The sequence below is a fragment of the Xyrauchen texanus genome, chromosome 7, assembly GCF_025860055.1.
Source record: "Xyrauchen texanus isolate HMW12.3.18 chromosome 7, RBS_HiC_50CHRs, whole genome shotgun sequence".
In the NCBI taxonomy this organism is placed as follows: Eukaryota; Metazoa; Chordata; class Actinopteri; order Cypriniformes; family Catostomidae; genus Xyrauchen; species Xyrauchen texanus.
The window spans coordinates 44,070,944-44,094,445 of NC_068282.1; the positions used below are offsets into that span (position 1 = coordinate 44,070,944).

General features: G+C 40.6%; 1 protein-coding gene and 1 pseudogene across 1 annotated transcript in view; both read right to left on the reverse strand.

Annotated features, from left to right (window-relative positions):
• Positions 1-10,441, reverse strand: part of LOC127646253 (ras and Rab interactor 2-like) — a 56,104-nt gene extending 45,663 nt beyond the window's left edge. The window contains exon 1 of the mRNA XM_052129750.1: positions 10,298-10,441. The gene's annotated coding sequence lies outside the window, so the exon portion shown is untranslated. The remainder of the gene's footprint in view (positions 1-10,297) is intronic.
• A 3,105-nt stretch (positions 10,442-13,546) lies between these two features.
• Positions 13,547-16,543, reverse strand: LOC127646127 (D-aminoacyl-tRNA deacylase 1-like; annotated as a pseudogene).
• Positions 16,544-23,502: the final 6,959 nt, after the last annotated feature.

The window sequence follows — 23,502 nt, forward strand, 5'->3', positions numbered from 1 at the left end:
CAGAGAAGTTAATCCTTTACATGACCCATAGCTGGGACACTTACCACAGAAATATGCAATTAGTGGCATCAAAAGGTATTGGGGCACTAAGTCACACTATCAACATATGAAAGTGGCATTCATTTTAAAGATAGTACTAGCACACTCTTCCCTGCTAAATGTTTTACAAAGAAATGTGTTGTTTTAATGATGCAAATGTATATACTGTTCAAAAAGTAGACAAAATTATTTTATACACTTTCTGGTTGTCAAACGTTAATGGCAAAGACAGTACAGCAAATAGAATATCTATGGGACCGCTGCACTATGCTAAGCTTGCAGGATGCTTTTGGTAGGTGAGCTCTGTCACACCACAAACACACATAACAGTGCCAGAGCTCACCTACCAAAAGCATCCTACAAGCTTAGCATAGTGCAGCAGTCCCATAGATATTCTATTGGGGTACTGCCGTAACACGCTTGTTGACTGTTACATTCTCTCGTATGATAGAGCTACTGAGGTTGTTAACTCAGTATATAATCTCTGAAAGTGCTTCCCTGTCAGTGATAAAATGATGGAGAAAGGAGCTCTTGGCGCTATTTGATGTACAAAACAAGCCTAGATGTGAGTTGTGATAGAAATCAAGTATTGAGTTCAAAGTGGCACTCAAGGCTGGCGCTGACACAAATCATGAACACAGATTCAAGATTGCTGTAGGAATGTGGATAGCCACAGTCTACCAGCAGATTAATATCCTGGAGGATGAGAGTTTAAGGGATGTATTGCCTATTGCAATGAATATGCAACCTATGTAGGGACTAGTTCTTTCAATTAGTCAAACTCCCACTTAAGACTTTAGGGAAACGTTTAATGTTACTTGAATTGATGATATTTTAGTGCATTTCTAAATACATTTTGACAAGAAAAGAAGTATATATAGTGTCAAATTTCAGTATTTTTAAAATCTGTGATTAATCGAGATTAACTACAAAAAACAAATAATGCGATTAATTGTGATTAAGCATTTGAATCGACTGACAGCACTATTCAAGAAATAAATTAATATTACAGTTGAAATTCTGAATTAGGTGTTTACATTGCCAAACATTTAGAGTAATAATATGCCAGATTTTTAAACTGTTCCCCTTTTCTCCCCAATTTGGTATGCCCAATTCCCAATGCGCTCTAGGTCCTCGTGGTGGCGTAGTGACTCCAGGTGGTGGAGGAGGAATCTCAGTTGCCTGAGACAGTCAATCCGCACATCTTATCACGTGGCTAGTTGAGCGCGTTACCGCAGAGACCTAGCAGGCGTGGAGGCTCACGGTATTCTCCACGACATCCACGCACAACTCGCCACACAAACCACATTATAGCGACCACGAGGAGGTTAACCCAACGTGACTCTACCCACCCTAGCAACCGAGCCAATTGGTTGCTTAAGAGGCCTGACTGGAGTCACTCAGCATGCCCTGGATTCGAACTTGCGACTTCAGGTGTGCTAGTCAGCATCTTTACTTGCTGAGCTACCCAGGCTTTAAAGTTGCATGCTTTAAAGTCAAGATTTCTTTAAAGCAACGTTAACTAGTTACAAGAAGTCAAAATTTAAAGAACATAGCAAAAGTTTGGAATAATGTACTGATTTTGCACTTTTGAAAGGAAATTGGTACTTTAATTCACCAAAGTGACATTCAACTGATCACAAAGTATATACTGTAGTCAGGACATTACTGATGTAAAAAAACAGCATCATCACTATTTGAAGAAAAAAAAAATGTTTTGTCAAATCTAGACAGTCCCCATTTCCAGCAGCCATCACTCCAACACCTTATCCTTGAGTAATCATGCTAAACTGCTTATTTGGTACTAGAACATCACTTGCCATTATATCAAACACAGTTGAACGATATTTGGTTCATTAAAGGGCACCTATTATGGAATTTTTAAAATTACCTTTCATGTAGTGTGTAACATAGATTTAAGTGAACAAAAACATCCTGCAAAAGTTTTATATATGAAAATTCACCGTAAAAAAAGTTATTGTCTCTCAAAATTAGGAGTCGACTCTGAGTCAATGTAATGAATCGTTTTTCCAATGAGTCATTTTCCTTTTCGTTGTGACGTCAAGACGAAAAATGATCAAATTGGCCGTGCCCACTCATTGCGCGTGCAGACACCAGGGGAAACTTGAAAACATCATGTCGACAACAAGACGCTGTGTTCTGAAGTGCATATCAAAAGCGACCTTTTTTTCACTGCCCAGGGACGAGCATGTGAAGAATCAGTGGCTAGAGTTTATATTTACAACTATACCACACAAGTATAGCCCGAACCTTGTGCTGTGTTCGCCTCATTTTAATGACGATTGCTTTACGAACATGAATGCTTCGCTAGCCGGTTGATATTGAAGGAAGGTTCAGTACCAAGTTTATTTGGATCAGCTTCCTCCTCCGAATCACAACCTGTAAGTATTATTAATAATTGTTGCTTTTATGTGTTTTTTAGCATGCTTAATAAGTATTTGTGTGTGTTGTGTAAGTTACGCTCAGCGCAGCTTCTAGGTCTCCAATGTCAATTTTTATGAAATATGTGAAATGTTTGTCGATGTTATTGGAGTTGTCATAAAGAATAGAGCAATAACTTGTAGTAATGCAGTGCTTTACCAATATGTTTATGCGTTGGGCTGACGCAAACAATAACTGATTGGGTGTTTACCACCGAACTTTGGGCTATGATCGCTAACATAAATCAACTCAAATTCCTTCTCTGATTTAGATTTTTTACTACAAAGCGGTGATGAGCGTTCCGTTTCCGACAATCTCTGCACAGAGTATACCAATCACAACTGACTGGGTCATCTGACCAATCACCGCAGATTAGCGTCCACGCAAAGGAGGGTTTGGAAAAATGAGTCGTTGAGCGAATCATTTGGGAGTCGGAGAGCAAATCAGGTACACATAAATGCATATTATAAGACAACAAAAGTGTTTTTTGTCATTGCATGCATGTAAAACTGTTGTTGGGGACTCCCAAAACAATATTAGGAACATTTTAAATGCCATAATAGGTGCCCTTTAAATGAAGCTTAACATTGTGTTTGTTTTTCAGTTGCCACAGTATGAAATAAACTGGCATGCCTTAAGATCATTATTAGGTCAAAAATGGCAAAAAAGTAACAGTTTTCTCTAGAAACTTGTCAGTCAATAATTGTTTTGAGGAATGGTTATACAATGCTTGAAATTGCAAAAAACGATTTTATACAAAGGTGTACATTACAGTCTTCAAAGACAAAGGACAAATGGCTCTAGCAAGGACAGAAAGAGATGTGGAAGGCCAGATGTACAACTAAACAAGAGGATAAGTACATCAGAGTCTCTAGTTTGAGAAATAGACACCTCACATATCCTCAGCTGACAGCTGACAGCTTCATTGAATTCTACCCGCTGTCTGTGGTAGATTTTTGGATGATAACTCTTTGAAGTAATTTAAGAAGTTCTGAAAATGTTTTTCAAATTGTAATAGTAATTTTTAACGTTATTAATGTCCTGACTATACTTTGTGAACATTTGAATGCCACTTTGGTGAATAAAAATACCAATTTCATTCCATAAGAGCAAAATATGTACATTATTCCAAACTTTTGGCCGCCAGTGTATATATTTGAGTTATGATTCCAAAATGTGACATTTCAAGTACTGTTTAATTAGGACAACTTAGATGTTTTTATTATTGGCAACTTTATGGTTTAGAGAGTAAAGGTAACTTAATTCAAACTAGTAAGAATAGTAAAATATAAAGCTTAAGTAGAGTAAACCATTTGTTTTCTTTTTTCTTTTTACAATTTTAGAGAACTATTACAATTTAAAGGGAATATTCTCTTAATCTGGTTATGGCAGTCAGGTTCATATGTTTGCATGATGCTAGCATGATCTGAATTTAAAACCAAATTCAGATTAACTTCTGAATATTCTTGTGCATGTAAATGCAGTCAATGTCAGTGGAGTATTGTTGAGTTCTTTACACTATAGATTCTGTCTGTGCCAATGTCTACTGTCTGCCAATAGTCTGAAGTGTAACTAAAGTGTGTATGTTTGTCAGGAACACAGCTGCACGCAGAAAAAGACACATGACTTAAAAACAATACACTGAATCTGAAAGAGCTATAGAGGCTTTTATAAAGAGAGCATAAAATTGTGGTCTCAGACTTTTGGACTTCCAGTTCTATATTTTAACATTTTAACAAAGACTTCTTCCCAAAAAAAGGAAGTATTTCTTATTTTACATACTCCATTTCACATGACATTCATACAAGAGGAATACAATTATAAGCTTAGTTCTCATATCTATTGTAAGATAAGTTCCTTGTAAATGTAAGCCAACCATACCATTAATAGTATTTCCACACAGGACAAAGCATGCATACTTCACACAAACATGCATTACTATGCAACGTGGTCTAAGGCTAAACATCTACAATGCACTACAGGTGAATGCACTACAGCTCCCTACCCTCAGACACCCTCTTTCTGCACACAAGCACATATATATCTTTCAATTTTTAAAGTCACTTGAGTGTATGATAGAGTATGCGATTTTATGTGATGCATGTTTAAACGACCCTGGCAAAGATGAAGCTACCACCTAATTGGCTCAGTCTTCAGTAAAACTCCAGTCACCAGGTGCATACTGGTGCCATCAAAGGCTGAAGATAACACAAAATAAACTATCATCCCTTGCCCAACTTTTGAACAGTTCTTCTGAATCTTGCTAATAGACTTGGTAAATAAATATTCAAATGCTCCACTCATTTTGTATAGATGAAGTTACTATTTACAAACAAACGCTCCACCCTACCCTTTCCGGGCTCTTTTGGTTTCCCGGAAAAGAACTGCTGTCTATTGGTGCTTCGCTCAAATTGTGCTCAAACTGCCCAAAAAGTGCTGTTTGTGGGGTTGAAACGGCCCTTTTAGTATTGGAGATAAGGACTTTTTTTAAATTACCACCAGATCGTTGCATCAGGTAAACCACAGGATTTTACATAAATTATGATAATTCACAGGTCACCGTCATTGTTATCGCGTCTGCTCTATTAGACACAATTGACCCGCAGCAGCTGTTTGTGGATATTAACTTACAAAGAATTTACGTAAACTCTGATCGCAAACTGCTTTTTTTAATTTCCAAAATGCTGTCGCTGAGACAGATATGAGGTTAAATATAATCTAACAATAATATTATATTATTAAGACCACCATATAAGATATAACAGGAGGAACAGATCCCGTCTCCACCACCGCAGCACATGGACTACTGTTTGTGAAAGGTTAAGTGAATAAAAATAATTTCATACTGCTAAAATAATGCAATATTTGCATTTATTTTGAATGCAGTAAATAATATTGTTCAATCAATCAAAAACAGATGTTATTAAGTTTTGATATGGAATATTACAATACTGAAATAAGAATATTACTATGTATTGTATGTGGGTAAATAATTTAAGCAGTAAAGACACATATTGCTAGTCTAGTGGTAATTTTTGGTTTATTTTTATATATCACATTTCTTAAGCTTTAGAAGTGTTAGATGTGAGGATGTGTATTCATCAACCTGTTACATGTCTGACATAATCATAGAAGCTCATTGAATCAATTTTAAACTTGCTTTGCTGATATTTCAGGAAAGAACTGACATCATTTCTTCACTGTAAACCATAGATAAAACATTTATAATAGCTTTTTTTTTTTTACATTAAAAGACAGTATTATATTCTATAAAACTTAAAAGATTATTAAAACTGCAGAGCTGCCTATTTCCATCTTTGAAATCTGCTGCTCAAAATAACCCAGAAGTGTGGTTTCCTTAGGTGTAAGTGATTTCATCTATTGCAAGATGATGAGAACAAACGTTACAATCCTCTTTTCACAAACCCTTATAACAAGTATATTCCAACATAGTTTGGAATAAAAACTTTGCAAGACACTCAATGCTTTACACAAAGATATTTTAATGATCTCTTTTTGTGTCGTAGTGTGTTTTCATGTATTATTGTGTCAATGTAGTGACATTAGGGGTTCACTCTTGAGGGTCCCAATCACCTTTGCTTTATTCAGAAAAGGCCAATGAAAATTTGCAAGTGGAATTTGCATGCCACTCTCCCCCCCGGACTTACAGCTATAAAAGAAGATGGCATGCACCACTCATTCATAGTTGTGCTGAGGAACCGAGGGAGTCACGGCCATGTCAGCGGTCGGTTCAGCGCAGCGCCTTCCATCACAGAACAGAGGTTACATCAGTCACCAAGAAGTTCTCTGTCTGTCACTCACTTGACGTTGTGTCGATGTAGTGACACTAGAGGTTCATATACGAAACGCAGCAGGTGCTGAACCATGTCACAATGTACGGAGGAGTGGACAATGTTCAACCAGGTCGTGACCTTCCAGCGAATTAGGTAAGGTGTCTCCCTGGTCCCGATAAGGGTGGGAGGAGGCACTTAACCAAGGAGGCTACAGGCGGTGGCCTTTCCTGATTTTTGCATTAAGCAATTTCCCACCAAGTACCTGCTAGAATAGTGCTGGGGAAGTGCTGTTTCCTCTACACGAGGGAGAGCACTACGGAGACCACATCCAACCAGAGGGAGATTAACATGTGGAGAATACCTCACATGGACTTACCGATGGGAAAGTTCACATATGGAATGATGCCACTGGGAAGGACCCGATCTATGGAGAGGGTACACTGCAACAGTTGCCGAGGCAGAGCAGAGATCTGAAACACAGGGTTCACCCGAGAGGAAACCGAAAAGTGGAAAAGCATCATAAGGGATCACCACGTATGGAGCACTGAGCCCAAGTACATGGCCTCACCTGAAAAGGGGTATACCACGTGTACTGGGATAGGCGGCGTTACTCCTCCGCAGAGTTCGCCACCGAATAGTGCTTAAAGAATAATAGAGGTGTCCAGTGTTCACCATTTGCGGCGAACTGTTGTGGACAACATAGCGCACATTTTCACCTTAAAAAAGGGAAAGGCGCAATGCAAGTGATACACCTGACCGGCTGCCCGGCCTACCTGTTGTCACCTCGTAAAACTCAGGTCAAAACCTGTTCTGCAAGAGAGGCGCCCCTTGCCAGTGCCCAAGAGGATGCAACACCTCTGGTGGAGGTCACCCAGACTCCCAAAGGGCACAGCAGGCCTTGTGATTTGTAAGCCAGAGAAATTGCATCCACAATCCAACAAGGCAACCTTGCTTGGAGACAACTTTCCCCTTCTGCTGCCCTCCAAACCAGACAAAGAGCTACTCTGAGCATCTAAAACCTCTGCGTGCAGTCTGCGAACTGGTCACAGCAAAGACAAGGCTGGGTCTTCCTCTTCTGAAGGGATCACTTGCAGGTTCACCACCTGATCCCGGAAGAAAGTGGTGGGAACTTTGGGCACGTAACTGAACCGGGGTCTCAGGATCACATGAGAATGTGCCGGCTCCTGCAGGCCCCTAACCCTCTTGATAGAAGTAACCGCCACCAGGAGGGCCATCTTCAGTGACAAAGTGCTGAGTTCAGCCTGCTCCATGGGCTCAAACGGGGCTCTCTGTAAAGCAGGAAGGACCACAGATAAATCCCAGGAGGGAACCAGGTGTGGTCTAGGGGGATTCAATCTCCTCAAACCTTTGAGGAACCTGGTGATAAGGTTGTGCTGCCGTGAGGGTCTCCCATCCAGTTTACCGTGATATGCTGCTATACGTACACCTTCCTAGCGGTTTATGTACACCACAGTCACTGTGTTGTCTGTCCGTACCAACACATGCTTGTCCTGAATCAACGGCCAAAGCCCCTGCAGGGCCAGCGATACTGCCAGCAACTCTAGGCAGTTGATGTGCAATTGCAGACGGGGCCCTGTCCAAAGCCCCGATACTGCCTGCCTATTTCACTTGGCGCCCAGCCTGAATTCGAGGCATACATCATGACCACGATGCGCCTCGAGATATGCTCTAAGGGAACTCTGAAGGTTTGACTGCACCGTGGTGTGATAGTCACACGCCAAGTACCATGGCACATGCCCAACTCTGGACTCGAGTCTGTAGCCAGTGATGGAGCGGTCTCATATGCATCAACCCGAGAGGAAATACTGCCACCGAGGATGCCATATGCCCCAGGAGCCTCTGAAATGGTTTCAGCGGGGCCACTACCTTCTGCCTGAAGGTTCTCAGGCAGGAGAGCACCGACTGTGCATGCTCGTTTGTAAGGCGTGCCATCATGGTGACCGAGTCTAACTCCATACCGAGAAAAGAGATGCTCTGCACAGGGGAGAGCTTGCTCTTTTCCCAGTTGACCAGAAGCCCCAGTTGGTCGAGATGCCGAAGCCTTGGTGAGAAGCTGACAGGGTGCAGGACTTCGGAGGCCAGTAGGCGGCCAAGTCTCGCTGCAGCAGGATGTGTTTAATGGCTTCAGTCTGCTTCTTCACTGTCAAGAACTGATGGGTGAAGGCCTCGACAGTGTCGCCAAAGAGCCCCCCTTGGGAGACGGGCGTATCGAGAAAGCAGACCTTCTCGGCATCACACATCTCCACAAGGTTGAGTCCAACAGATGTTGCTCTGACCACAAAAGTGGACATCGTCCAACCCAGGTCTGTTGTGGTGCGCAGTTCCTGCATAAGCCCTGGGTTGGTTCTAACCTCCTGCAGATCTTTAAGCGCCTTGGCCTGGTATTGCTGCAGGATGGTCATGGCGTGCAGGGGTGAGGTGGCCTGACCCACGGCATTGTAAGCCTTTGCCACTAATGATGAAGAAAACGTACATGCCTGGGAAGGGGCCTTGGATAGTTACTCCAGGTGGCTGCTCCCTGCGGGCACAGGTGCACTGCCACGGCATGCTCAACATGGGGAAGCTCGACCTTGGTTGCCCCGCCGTCAAGTTTAGTTAAGGTGGATGAGCTCACGAAGCATTCACGGGCAGAGAAATGAATTTAGTCCATCTCCTTCCAACTCTCTCCAAAAACACAACTTCTCTAAAAGACAGTGCAGTCCAGAATATTTTCTATGGTGTTTGGGATGAAAACTTCAATTTCACCATTCATATTCCTGTTCCTGCAGGCTGCTGATGAGCTTGTTGTAGACAGGCTGGTCCTGGCTGCTGACGGGCAGGTCCTGGGGCTGACTGAGGGTCAATCTCATCCTCATCTTCCTAATCACTGTCTGACTCAGAATGGACAGGGTCATGACATTGGTTTCATATCTCTATCTGCACCAGCAAAAAAGCTATTACAAAAAGAATGTAAATTTGGGGTGTGCAGTTCCTTAATCAACCACTAGGGGTAAAACGAATGGTTGTGATTGTTGCACACAGTCCTCCTCTAAATTACATTGGTTTAGTGCCTCTATCTCCTTCAACAAAAAACTATTACAAAAAGAAAGGTGATTTTGGACATGCAGTTCCCTATTCAACAACTAGGGGTAAAATTAATGGTTGTGAAAGTTGCGCAATGACATCTCTACTGAATTATGTTGGTTTCGTGCCTCTATGTTTTTCAACAAAGAAGCTATTACAAAAAGAAATGTGATTTTGGACATGCAGTTTCCTATTCAGTCACTAGGGGTAAAACTAATGATTGTGAAACTTGTGCACTGTCCTCCTCCATTGAAATACGTTGTTTTTGTGTCTCTATCTCCTTTAACAAAAAAGCTATTGCGAAAAGAAGGTTTATGTTGGACGTGCAATTCACACACACCAAGCTAATTAAAAAAAAAAAAAAAAAAAGAAAAAAAAGGCCTTTCTCCACGGTCCCTTACTTGCCGCTGCGACAAGAGGACGTCTTACTTTTGCAGGCAAATGCTTATAATATCGAGTAAAAATAATGAAAACAAGCTTGGGGAATATTATTAGCTTTCCATGTTCTAAGCTGTTTAAGAGTTATCGCCGAATGTGTCTGGAATATCAAAAAACAAAACTAACTTAACCTCGCTTAATTTTGTTCTTTAATAACTTGCCTGGTTAAATCAAGGTTAAATAAAAATAAAAACAATAAATGCTTTTATAAAAATGTCTGTAGGACTTCTGTTCTGCTCTGTTTAGTAGGACTCATGTTTATAACAATATATTATTGGATACTGTGTTTATGCAGGTGTTACTCTAAGTGAACATAGAAAATATGAACAGCATGCACATATCTTAAATTCTAAGTAACAGCTGAAAATGCAGATCAGTGTGTAAATCAAAGCGAGACAGACATAAATACATTTACAAAAACATTTGAGGTTAACGCGCTTTAGTATCGAACTAATTATATACGCAATACAATTACGGCTTAAGAACATTTATAAACATACCGTGTGTGCTCCTCTGCAACTGTCACCACTGGCGATACTGTACAGGTTCCGTCAACACATGTGGCTTGCTAAAAAGATAAGAGAATGAAAGTATTCTGTTAGAGTCCGATAGTTTTGAAAGTTTGACACATTCTAGAGTTCCTTGGTTTGCCAGACACGAGTCACATCTGAGCGCTGCGTTCGTCTTCCTCGTGATCACGTGACAAAGGCAGGCGCGCCATTGACAGAAAAGGAAAAGATAGTCCAAGATTTGACATGTTTTTGTTTGACAAAATTATCAGTTTCTCAGGGTTTACTCTTTATAGGTACGTGTTTGACTAAAATGACAATTTATGTTTTATTCTAGAAAGCCATCCAAATAAAAATATTCTCATTTAGAGCATTTATTTGCAGAAAATGACAACTGGTCAAAATAACAAAAAAGATGCAGTGTTTTCAGACCTCGAAAATGCAAAGAAAACAAGTTTGTATTAATTTTTAAACAACACAGTGCTAATGTTTTAATTTAGGAAGAGTTCAGAAATCAATATTTGGTGGAATAACCCTGATTTTCAAATCACAGCTTTAATGTGTCTTGGCATCTCTCTGCCAGTCTTTCACATTGCTGTTGGGTGATTTATGCCACTCCTGATGAAAAAATGCAAGCAGCTCAGCTTTTTTTGATGGTCATCCATCTTCCTCTTGATCACATTCCACAGGTTTTCAATGGTTCAGGTCTGGAGATTGGGCTGGCCATGACCAGGTATTGATCCGATGGTCCTCCATCCACACATTGCCCTGGCTGTGTGGCATGGAGCATTGTCCTGCTGAACCAATCCTCAGAGTTGGGGAACATTGTCAGAGCAGAAGGAAGCAAGTTTTCTTCCAGGATAACTGGAATATGTGGCTTGATTCATGTGTCCTTCACAAAGACGAATCTGCCCGATTCCAACCTTGTTGAAGCGCCACCAGATCATCACAATCCTCAACCTGGTCGTCTAATGTTTAGACGGAGACCTGGAGAGGCCTTCAAGCCACAGGGTCTTGCACTCACTGTGAAATTTGATGGAGGACCAGTTGTCATTTTCTGCAAATAATTGCTCTAATTGACAATATTTGTATTTGGAATTTGGGAGAAATGTTGACAGTACTCTATAGAATAAAACAAAAATGTTAATTTTACTCAAACACATACCTATAAATAGTAAATTCAGAAAGACCGATAATTTAGCAGTGGTCTTTGAATTTTTTCTAGAGCTGTATTTTATCTACCATCTCAACTCTACTTTCTGTAATGATGAAAAGAAGTCCAAGTGACGTATTTGACTGCAGTGTTTTTAATAAATTTTGGGTAGAATGTATTTAGCACTATGAATGTTAATCATACATTTATATTAAAATAGTCGCCATATCATATTATTATTTTGTTAAACCAAAGGAGGCAACAGTCTTGAATTTATCCATTTTATATTCATAAAATAAAATGTTGTATACTTTACCAAGTATATTTCACTTTGTGATCCTGCAAAACTTTTTCAAACAGAATTTATTTATTTTTATAAGGAAATCAAATGTCATATTTCAGGATCCCCATAAACCTTATATATATATATATATATATATATTTGTGGCAGGGTGGAGGGCGGGGCCGGGTCGTGATCATACACACCCGGTCCCTTATCAGGCAAATTAAGCCTCTGAGAGGGATAAAGGCCAATGACAGACGGTGGTGAGACGAGAGAGAGATGTCCGTTATGTGTGTTTGTCTTTTAAGTTTGTCATTAAAACTATTATTTATATTGTCAAGCCGGTTCTCGCCTCCGCCTTCCAATGGAATACACACACACACACACCTGAATTTAGAACATTAAACATTTTTTAATATAATTTGGTATGATTGAATTATTATGAATGATTTAAATTTTGTCTGTTCCTTATTTTAGCCAGTATTTCTATAAATCTGTATAGCTGTAACTGTTATACTTTAAATTGTAACCTCTACATTTATTTTACTTTATTATGGACATCTTTGATCTGGATGTCATTGATGTTGTAGATCTAATGTCTATTATTATTTCCATAAAAAAAAAGAAAAATTGCAAGCACATCAAATCCCTGTCTGATCACATACGTTTCAATACCCTTTAACTCTAATTGTCCAAAGGTAAATTTTCACATTTGCAAAAGTGGAGGAAAACACAGCCCTATTTCAAATTTAAGGATAATCATTTGCATTTGTCTACTTAAACTTTTATGCAAGTTGGCTACCTCACAAAAGCTCCTTTGTGCTCTGTTAGCTGTTCACACTGAAGTCTGAGTATGAACTCAAGTGTGACAATCTGTAAACCACCCAATTTCAAATTATGGGTCTAATGCAACTGGCTCCATTGCATCACCTGTTAATCATTTAAATGTAATGGGAAAAATATTGAAATATGATACTACTTTCCTGACTATATTAAGATAGGGCATATTTTACTTTGCAATTTTTTTTTATTAAAACACATCACAGAGATGTATATACTTAAATAAGATGGCACACTAATTATTCAGATTTAATGTCCAAACGTGGCACTATTATACCACTGAAAGTGTGCCCGAGTCTTTTTTTTTTTTTTTCAACTGGTAATTGTGGAGCACTTGTTCTGGTGTTTATATACAATCAAAGTTTCAGAAGAAAATAAGGCTGGGCACAATGTCAGACAGTTGACAGAGACAGTAATGAGACAGATGTCCCTTGAAGACAGAATTCCTCTGGAAGCTGGACACATCTGTGTGCTGCAAAATCCTATTAAACAAACAAGAACAAAGAAAAACACTGTTAGAAGCCTAAACACCCACCGTCAACACCGACCAACCCCTGATGCTTGATTCCTATGAATAAAAATGGGTAAAAGGCTCCAGTAAATCATGAGTGTATTCATCCATCACTTGTTCTGTTCTAGTAAGCTTCCAACAGGCAGCATATTAAGACATCATAGGCACATTCCCATTGATCATAATAAACGTCCAATTCATCCAATATGGAAAAACTATAGATAAATTATTTATTCAACCCAATATATGCATGTCTGCTATGCATTTTTAAACTTATGCCATTAGAGTCTCCTGTTCAAAGTGCTATCTGTATAGTATGCAGTGTTGCTGCCTAAGGATATAGCAACCGATACAGACAGCAGGTCACTAGCGGAATGAAATTAAACAAATTTAACATGGAAAATAAGTGAAAATAAGGTATAACAGTGGCAGTGAAGTTCACCATTATGCACTCTATGATTCCCGTTCAGATGACACATCTCCCTCTGCTCCACTGCTCGCAATAGGATCTCCTTTATTGCGCAGTGCACCTTTCTCTCTGGACTCTGGAGGGACCTTTCGATCGGGTTTTCTATTTCCGCTGCAATTGCTTCTCTTTTTTGGACAGCTGAAGCAAAAGACAAAAAAAAAGAAAGAAGTGTGATGTTGGAGGTGTGGTTAAGCATTGGTTTGTGAATGGAGTGAGATGAGAATGGTAAGGATCTTCACCTGGCAATGATTGTCTCTAACAGCTGTTTGTCATTGCAGTTAGAGTGGAGATGGACTTTAAGAGCGAGCCACAAACCAGTCCCAACAGAGAGTGATGAGACATGAGCTGTAGGAAGAGTTCTTAATTGAATAACTTACATTTTTATAAATACATTTTTATTTCTGTCTTGAAGGGTCTGGAGTGATGTAGATTTACAAAGGTTTTGGGGCAATTGGTTCCAAAGCTTTGGTGCTGAAATACTGAAAGCCCTACCAACGGGCAGTCTGAACTTCGGTACGACAAGAAAGTCTAGCACGAGATCTAAGAGCGTGGACGGGAACATACGGATGTATTATTTCTGTCAAATATAAGGGCGCTAATCCATGAAAGGCCTTTTAACAAGGTCTACAGGTAAGTTGGATGGAGTTACAGAAGAACTGGTAGCTTTGACCATGACTATCATATGAGGTGGTGTAGGGTATAGGCTCCGTGTTAAGGTGTCTGGCACAACGTTGCACTGTCCCTTTCTGTATGTGACACCGAACTAAAATCCAGGCAGATGAACAGTCCCTCGTGTCAGCCTTGAAGGTTTGGGATGTTGGAAAACCCAGTTTTTGATCTTCTCAAAAGCATCTTGACAGCCTCATTCCATGTCCAAGTGGTCGGTTTCTGCTTTCTCTGAGAAATTTTGTATGAATCTGTGATACCAACCTGTCAATCCCAAAAATCTTTGAACATCCTTGAGTGATTTGGTACTGGGAAAATCACAGATTGCTGCTACCTTGGAAGGATCTGTTTGACTCCTTCCCTAGATACAATGGCCTAAGAACATGAGGGATCTCTGTACATGGTTAAACTTCTTAAGATTCAGATTAGGACCTGCTTGACAACCCTAGTCTACACACAGTATTGAACCTTTTTTTTTTTTTTTGGTACAATGATGACTGGTTAAGTCCATGGGGAAATTGAAGGACAAATTTCACAGATCTAGAATTTCTTTGTCAAACTGTTGTTTGTCTACTGACACTCTGTATCATCTTTCTGACAGGTAATTCGTCTGTGGTGATTATACTGTGTCTTACTATTTTGGAATGTCCAATTTCCTGAGTACAGACAGTTGGCCAATCTCTCAACAGATTCTCCAGCTGTGTTTTGAACTAATCTGTGGTGTCTGTTTTTAGGGTTAGTTGGCAGATGTATTGTAAGGTTTCATCTTGTAATTCTGGAGTAGGTATGGCAAGGTAGAAGTGTAATGAATGTCTGGAAGAAGATTCGGTAGACAAGAGTGGGAACATCTGATCATGAACTTCATCCCTGGATGGCTAGCTATATTGTGCATTCTCAAAATCCAAGACAATTATATAGCTTTACAATCCCTTGGCAATATGTCTTCTACAAATCACAAAAATATATATATTTTTTTAGATTAAAACAGGTGTTTCTCAACAAGGACTTGAAAAGATTCAAGATTATATGAGCACAGCTAGCAAGCCATACTTCCATCTCCACATGATGTACTACCTTCCTCTACTACAGCACCACTATTAATGCAATGATTAAGGCACTCTAGCACCCCTAGCGGTGTTGAAGAAACTTACATGCTAGCACCACAGCACAGTAAAAAGGCTTATGACTGTTATTATACCAGTTTGCTCCAAACATCTTATGGCTGTCTCTGCATATAAAGCTGGGATATGAGAAAGTATACATACTTCAGCTTTAAAATGTACTATCAAGCAACTTCTATAGCTTAAGATAACTTTTTGATATGACAAAATGTATTTTACCCAAGCTAAGTTTAAGAACACTTAGAAACCATCAACTGTTTCTCAAAAGTAAAGATGGATACCTGTTTAGGATCGATGGGACCAGAAGGAGACTCTAGCTGAATAGACACAGGTCCATCATTTTGAATGTGTAACTGCATATATGCACCAAACTGCCCATCTACAACACATAATTACAAAGTACAAAGGTTCAAAAAGGTGTAAAATCAGGGCCTATGTGTTCTCCAATTGCCTAACTCACTTTCTACAATGACATTGAGTAGTTAATACAAACACTACAGTTTAGTTGCTATCTGACTAAATATGGCACGCAGCATAAACTGACTGCAACAGAAAATAGTTTCAGACATGATGTAAACGCACCATAGGTTACTTACTACATTGTATTGGTGCAGTAAATACCTTTAAACGGTCACAAAATCTTATGCTTTTCAAGCAAGCAGCTATTTCAAAAGGGTTTAACTGCTGCTATTTCAGCATCAGAGGAATTGCACTTTTGCTGGTCTGCTCTAACCTTTGATCAGCTCTGGTTTATATGCTTCTCACAGCTGCTCCAATAAGTTGTTGTAGAAGGGCTGGGCCAGTTCAGCAGGCATGGCGGAGTGGAAGTCAGGCTTATTTCCCTTAAGAATACACTGCAGAGTGAACTGACACACACACGACTTAGTTGAAGCCCTTGTACAATAACGCCAATCCTGAGATTGGCAATGGTGTTTAAGCCCCGGAGCCTTTAGGCGCACAGTTGGCCTATATAAGCATGTACGCGAACACCATTTCTTCAAAATCTTCCTTCAAGACCAGCATAGTCTCAACTTGACTAGGACATAATCTCATCTTGAACAGCCCTCTCTTCACAGTCAACGGACACCCTCCAGCAGACGTGACTTCCCTGCAGACATGGACAGGACTACTCATCACCTGTACCACTCAGCGCATCCTGCAGTGTTCCGGTGAAGATTTTCTCCACCTCGCCATCGAAGACACTTCTCGTGAATGGGTTCTTCGATTCAGATGCTCGCCATTGAACAATGCAGCAGTTCAGCGAGACACCCCCGCTTCCCGCAGCTTTCTGGCAGGAGATATTGTATACTTTTCATATATACATATTAATATGTTGATGTATCACATAAAGAGCCGCTTGTGTGCAATGCATATTTTTCTAAATGTCGTTCCACAAGTGTTCCGCATGCGAGCGACACATCCCACCATCAGAACATGAGAGCTGCGTTCACTGCCTGGGCCGCGGCCACGCCAAAAAGGCTCTCAAAGAGACAAACTGTGAGACTTGAGTCTCCAGACGCTCTGCTCAAGGATCACCCTCGTTCTGAGGGACGATCCTGCCTCCCACACCCTCCCACCCACCACCTCGGTGTTAGATCCCAAGGGTTCACACAGGGAGGCACGGCTGTGAGGTTGAGTTGGATGAAGTCGAAGTTGACAGTCCCACACTGGTGCAAGCCCCATGATCCTTTTGATCTTCTGATGTAGCATCCGTGCCAGTACAGTATACGTGTGATGAGCGCCGGCCCTCTATCGGAGTACATGGCCTGATCACGTTGGCTGTTCTGACGATGGGGATGACATCACGTACCTCGGAGCATCAAATATGAGCGAGTGGTCCATGGAGGATGTCACTGTCCCTTCCCCCAGTGAGGGTGAGGAGCGTGCACATGCCACTGATAAGAGCTGACTTGTGTCCCTTCGTGGGTGGTTGAGGAGCTCGGTTTACAGTGGCCCCCTCCAGCTGAGCCGGAAATATTTCACCTGGATGAGCGGTCCTGCAGTATGGCCGCCATCAAAAGACTCTTCCTTGATTGCATGTTAACTTGCCTCATTAAGTGCTGGCCTTAAAGTCAGAGGACCGCAGTTCAAAAAAAGCCATCGATTCAAGTTGATACATGCCATGACATAGTCAAAGGCTGCATCCAAAAACATAGGCAGCTGACTTGCTGCCTGATCAGTAAATGACTTAACTGACAGCAGTTTTGAATGAATGGAAATCTTAAGGAAACTGGTCTCTGCACAGTTAAGCACCTTATTTATACCTCATCCTACCACCCTTTACAGCCTCCAAAAGGTAGCATTTTCTTGGTTTCAGACGCAGCCCATATTTCATGGTTGCCTCAGTCTGATGACTCAACACTATTTCAGATCAGCACCAGGCAGAGAACCCTGCCCCTGCTGATCTGACTCCGCAAATTTACACACTTCCCCTCCCCTCTGGTGTTCACCGGGAGGCTTCACGCAGGCTGTTTCTGTGTATGGTGTTCACATAAACTATGTTTTCATAAAAAATTAGAAATGTCACAAATATTGAGATGCACACATTCATTCACTGCTCATTCCCCGCTGTAGGTCACTGAGATGATACACAGATATGTTTCTGTGTGGTGTTCACATAAGAATCTCTCTTACATAAGAACAAAGCATTCGCTGTATGACACACACACACACACACACACACACCAGAGTTTGCCGGGATGTTACACTAAATATTGTTTCCATGTTATGTGTTAAATAAAGAATGATTCTTACAAAAAGAGAAAAGCACCCATAATGCCTTCATGAGACACACAAACCTTCTCTTTTCTCTCCCTCTCCCTGCTGGTGTTTGTTGGGGATGGGATATTAAACAGAATGTTGCTTCTGTGTGTTGTTTAAATAAAGGATGTTCTCATAAGACAAAAGCGCTTGTTGCACTGCATGAAACACACACACTCGAAGAAGCCCACCACACTTCTTTTACCAGTGCACCCATTATCTCGCTTACGCCGTTCGGTCATCTATGATCCCGGCTCGGGATGTGCCTATGTTGCACGCAGGAACTCACAATCTCCTTGCAGAGAACACAATAGAGCTTGTTCTGAACCGTGGGGTACACAAAGGTTCTGCAGCCGATGTCTTCCGTTTCTAAGTAAGAAGGCGGGCTTTGGCCCACTTTAGATCTGAGATGCTTGAATCGCATGCTCGCAAAGTGCCCATTAAAAACAGGATCTCAAAAACAGATCTTACCGCACATCCGCCCTCGGTCTGATTTGTGTCAATAGATCTTAAGGACGCAAGCATACTTTCATACAGTATACGAGTTGCACATCGTCTCAGGCTATTTTAAGATTCACATTTGATGGAAAAGCTTATTAATTCAGATTCCTTTCCTTGGCTCTCCTTACTCTCACTCGAAAAAGGTGTAAAACTTTCAAAACTTTTTCACTCTCAAGTGTATCAATGCAGCGCTCGCTCTGTTGAAACTGAGCGGTGTGCGCATTTTGAACTACCTCTATGATGGGCTATTATTAGCCCGATCAGAGGCTCTGTTGTGCGAGCAAGGGAATTTACTACTCTAAGGCCCAGGCTATACAAATGGCAATGTCAAACAGGGCGAAAAGTAGGGATGATACCTGGATCGGTATCAGCTCCAATACTGAAGCTTTTAGACAGATCTGGTATCGGTCCGACGAGCCCGATCCAAATCTGTGTGTTAGTCATATTCGTTACAGTCAAGTTAAAAAAAATTACATTAACGAACCATAAAAACACAGTTACAGTAGTTCATATGACTCGTGCATTTTATTCAAAGCCACTTGAAGACATGCAACATCTCTGTGAATCACAAAAGGCTGTGTTTAATAAGTAAATATATAAAATGCACACGCAGCTCCAGCGCGTCAGTGAATGGGGGCTGCTCTGTTTACACACTTGCGGCTCTTTTTAGTCTTCACGCAGAGCGCAATATTTGAGCGCTACTCATGAACAACATCTCAGAAGTAGATGCTCAATATTTCAGTTCACTTATGTGCATTTAAAATGGCACTGGAGGTGCCATTTTTTACAACTTCATAGTAAAACCATAATAACCACAAAATTATTATTTTTATTACCACAGTTTTCATTTTCCTATATTATTACTATGCTTTTACTACGAATATCAAGGTTAAAATCATAGTTTATTTATATTGTGGGAAAGCTAAACATACTGCAAGGTAATTCAAACTATTGCGACAAATGTAAAAACCATGCAAAACTATTTTAGAAAAATAAAATCCACCCTGTCCTCTAAGAGGCTCTGTAAAAAGAGCTGTGTGAACATGCTTCAAATATATCTTGCGTTCCACAGAAGAAACAGTTTAGGTTTGGAAGGGTTTGTAAATGCTGACAGTATTCCTCATTTACAGAAATAGCAATCTCTTTGGGAGATAATTTTAACTTTTCAAAGACCCATAACTTAATGTGTTACCTCACATTCTAAAGATGAATGAAATGATCTGACTAATCTACCAAGAAGGGAGACTAATAAATGCATATTATTTATTAGTACTTGATAGATTGCTAGAAACATTTCCACAAAACTGTCAATCTTGGGCAGACATCAGTACTCACATGTAGTCAACATCTTTCTGTGTGTCCTCAACTGAGAAGCCAATCAACACACAGAGTCCTCTGCCTATTGAACTGATCTGCTTCTCTCCAACTGTTTCAGAATTTTGCAAGAACATAATCGCTTGAATATGCACGGATGACGTCACCATGACGTCAGAAGAAATTGTATACAATAAAGGTAATTCATTAAACAAATGGCCCTTGATGGCTGTATGATCAGTTATGCGTGTGCAATTTAAAAGGTACATTTTAAAAAACTGTGTTTATAACTTGCAATAACGTTAATATGATTGCGAATGCGCTGAAGCATGCAGCAAATATGACAGAAGCGAGAGACGCACAGCTGTATAAAATGTTCATTTAAATAATTCCAAAGAAATAATTAAAGGGACTGTCAACAGTCTTCATTATGAAAACAAGAAATTTGTGTTGTACCTGATACGCTTGCCTTGGTAACTCTTTGAATGATCGTTTTCATGGTTTGGTCTTCAATCATGTGTCCCACACGACTTCCGGTTTCTACGATGCTGCTCCCTTGTGGACTAAAAGAGCAGACCACATATTCAGATGTATGCTAACAGATGAAAGCTGTTAGCAAAGCATAATTTGTTCTTGAACTTCTAATTTAATTCAAATATATCCCGACTACCATGATTTTCAAGGTGAAATATAATTAACAGCTACAGTGCCAAAAGGTATTCACACGCTCTTAAACCTTCACATAAATGTACACATTTAATTGTACTGCACAAAAATATGAAAACCATTTTAAAATAAATACAATTATAGTGAAATAAAATGTTCAAGCAAAACGTTTTAAAAAAATTATAATCAATTAATATGTCCATAGTTTCTGCTTTACAAACAAGTGGCACATGAATGTCCATAGTTAATGTGATGAACTTGAGAGGAATTGGCTTCATGCAACCACTAAAAAATGTGCTTGGTATCAACTGACAGTAATTGCAAATATGGCTCAGAATTTTTTTTAATATTGTATACTCCCTAATAAATGGGTACTTGTGCCCCTGCTATACCATATTCTTCGACCTCTTTTACAGCAGCATGGGATCAGAGGCATAAAATGCATTACCTCTGCCTTCAACTAGTTTCAAAGACTAAAGAAAATGATCTTGTTCAAAACTGTAACTTGCCTTATGTTGTTTATAATGTCCACTTGTGACACAATGCACTGCAGTGTGACAAATTGAAAAATATCGAAATAAAAATTATAAGTGTGCAATTTTTTATTTTTTTGTTAGATATGAATTCATATCTTCATTGCACACATGGAAAGAACTACAAATAAAAAATAAACTCAAACTTGTGTTAAAAGTCTCTACATGAGCTTCAGTTAGAGGGAGAATGATTAGATTACATGATTATCTACTATTCTTGTTGAATTATAATCAGGAAAAAATCTATAATTTTCTCAATTAGGAATAATTTTGTCAATTATATAATTTATGTCACACCAGAGGGCAATCTTTAGAATGACTGCTTGAAATGTCTACACACTGAAATAAACAAGTTTATTTTGAGTATTTTAAGATTTAAAGGATACAGTTATTTATTAAATTTTTTTCATTTTGAATGAGCTCATTTCTCAACTCATGTTTGAGTTCTTAGGCTGCATTCAAAGGAACATCTGTGGCAGCAGAGACAAGAAGCTTTGGTACCAGGTGGCTGTGTGCAGCTCTTGGGAAGTCATGACAGGAATCTCTGAGGCGGCCATGGCAGGACCGCAGGAACTGTTTGGACATCAATAGGTTCTGGGGCTGCAGCCGGCTTTGGAACTGTGACAGGAACCAACAGGACTAAATGAACTTGGGTACCAGCTCAGGGGAGGCCATGACAAAAACCTCTGTGGCATCCATGACAGAAACCTCTAAGGTGACCATTACAGGAACTTCTAGGGTTTAGTTTGGACTGCAGCAGGATCTGGGGCTGCAGCGGGCTCTAGAACATTGACAGGGACATCTGTGGCATCAGAGACAAGGAGCTCCGTGACAAAGTGGTCTTGAGTGACAGCTATGGGGAAACCATGACAGAAACCTCTAGGGTGGCTGTGGAGGCGAGGGGGTGGTTGAGTGTTCGTCTAGGGAAAGATGAAGTGGTAATGATTTTCACCTGAGATGAATTGCTGGTAATTGCTGTTTCTTTGTTCACAGTGAGAGACGGAGCAAATAAAAGGGGCCAGACCTCAGAATGAGGGGGAGAGAGCCCAGCTATAGCTTTGAGTGTGCTGGCAGTCCCACTAAATAGAGCGTTTTGAGTGTTTATATGAAGCTTTACCCTTCTTTACCCCTCTCTTTGTCCCAAGTGAAGGAGTCAGCTGCCACGAGTGTGGGCGGAATGCTTGGGCCGGTCTGCTGGAGTTGCGGTGAGCCAGGTCATGTTTGAGAGCAGTGCCCGGTAATGGAGGTGGGGGCCTTGACCTAGATCACAGACACCCCACAGACCGAGTATTAAGGGGGTACATACCAAGCCTGGGTGGATTCAGGTTGTAATCAAACCTCCATTCATCAATACTTGGTTCAAAAATGGGGCATTGGAGGCTAATAATTGGGTGAAGGTGAGGTGTATGCATGGGGATATTCATGATTCTTGACCGTCATAGAAATAACCCGGGGACAAAAGCATAATATTGGTGGTTAGTCCTCGCCTCACCCATCCTTTAATTTTGGGAACTAATTGGGTGGCTTTTCAATCATTATCGAAGGGGTTGTGTGTGGATGAGTCCTGTGGCTGTGAAGCCATGGCATGTGCCAACTGTATCTGTTCCGCATCAGGCTGACGCTGGGGAAGGGGAGGTGTCATCCTGCCCCGCCCTTAGGGGCAGGATGACCCCTTAGGGGATTTCCTTCTAGCACAAGTGAAAGGGATTGATGGTCAACGTCTTCAGCCGAGCATCACACTCAATTATCCATATTTTTCCAATGACAAAAGATCGATTGTATAGTGAGACACCGAACACTCGGACAAATGAAAATGCAACCCAGTTGTTGATACCAAAGAGCCGTTGGGAAATGTTATTCCAGGTGGCTCATCATAATCCGATGGCAGGTCACTTGGGACAGAGGTGACCTGCAATACCTTGAGTGGGATGGCGTCCACTTGTAAATTTACATTTATGCATTTGGCAGACGCTTTTATCCAAAGCGACTTACAGAGCACTTATTACAAGGACAATCCCCCCGGAGCAACCTGGAGTTGGGCTCGAACCAGCATCTTTCTGATTATCAGATTACCAGTTATGGTGCTTAGACCACTACACCACCACCACTCCATGTGATGCCAATGTTCAAATGTACCAAAGTTTTAGCAAAGATTTGTGCTTTATCATCTGTAGGCGAAGCTACATTTATTTTCCTCTGTACACGTCTGCTATGGATGTTCCAACCCGATCGCATAACTTATTTTACGAGTTATGAATTCATACGATTTCATCATGTGCAAATGCCTGGATGTGTAACGTGGAAGTGAGTTTTGCACGCAAGGAGTCAAGGACATGCTTATTAATACTATGCCCCTACCCAAACCCCTTATCTAAACCT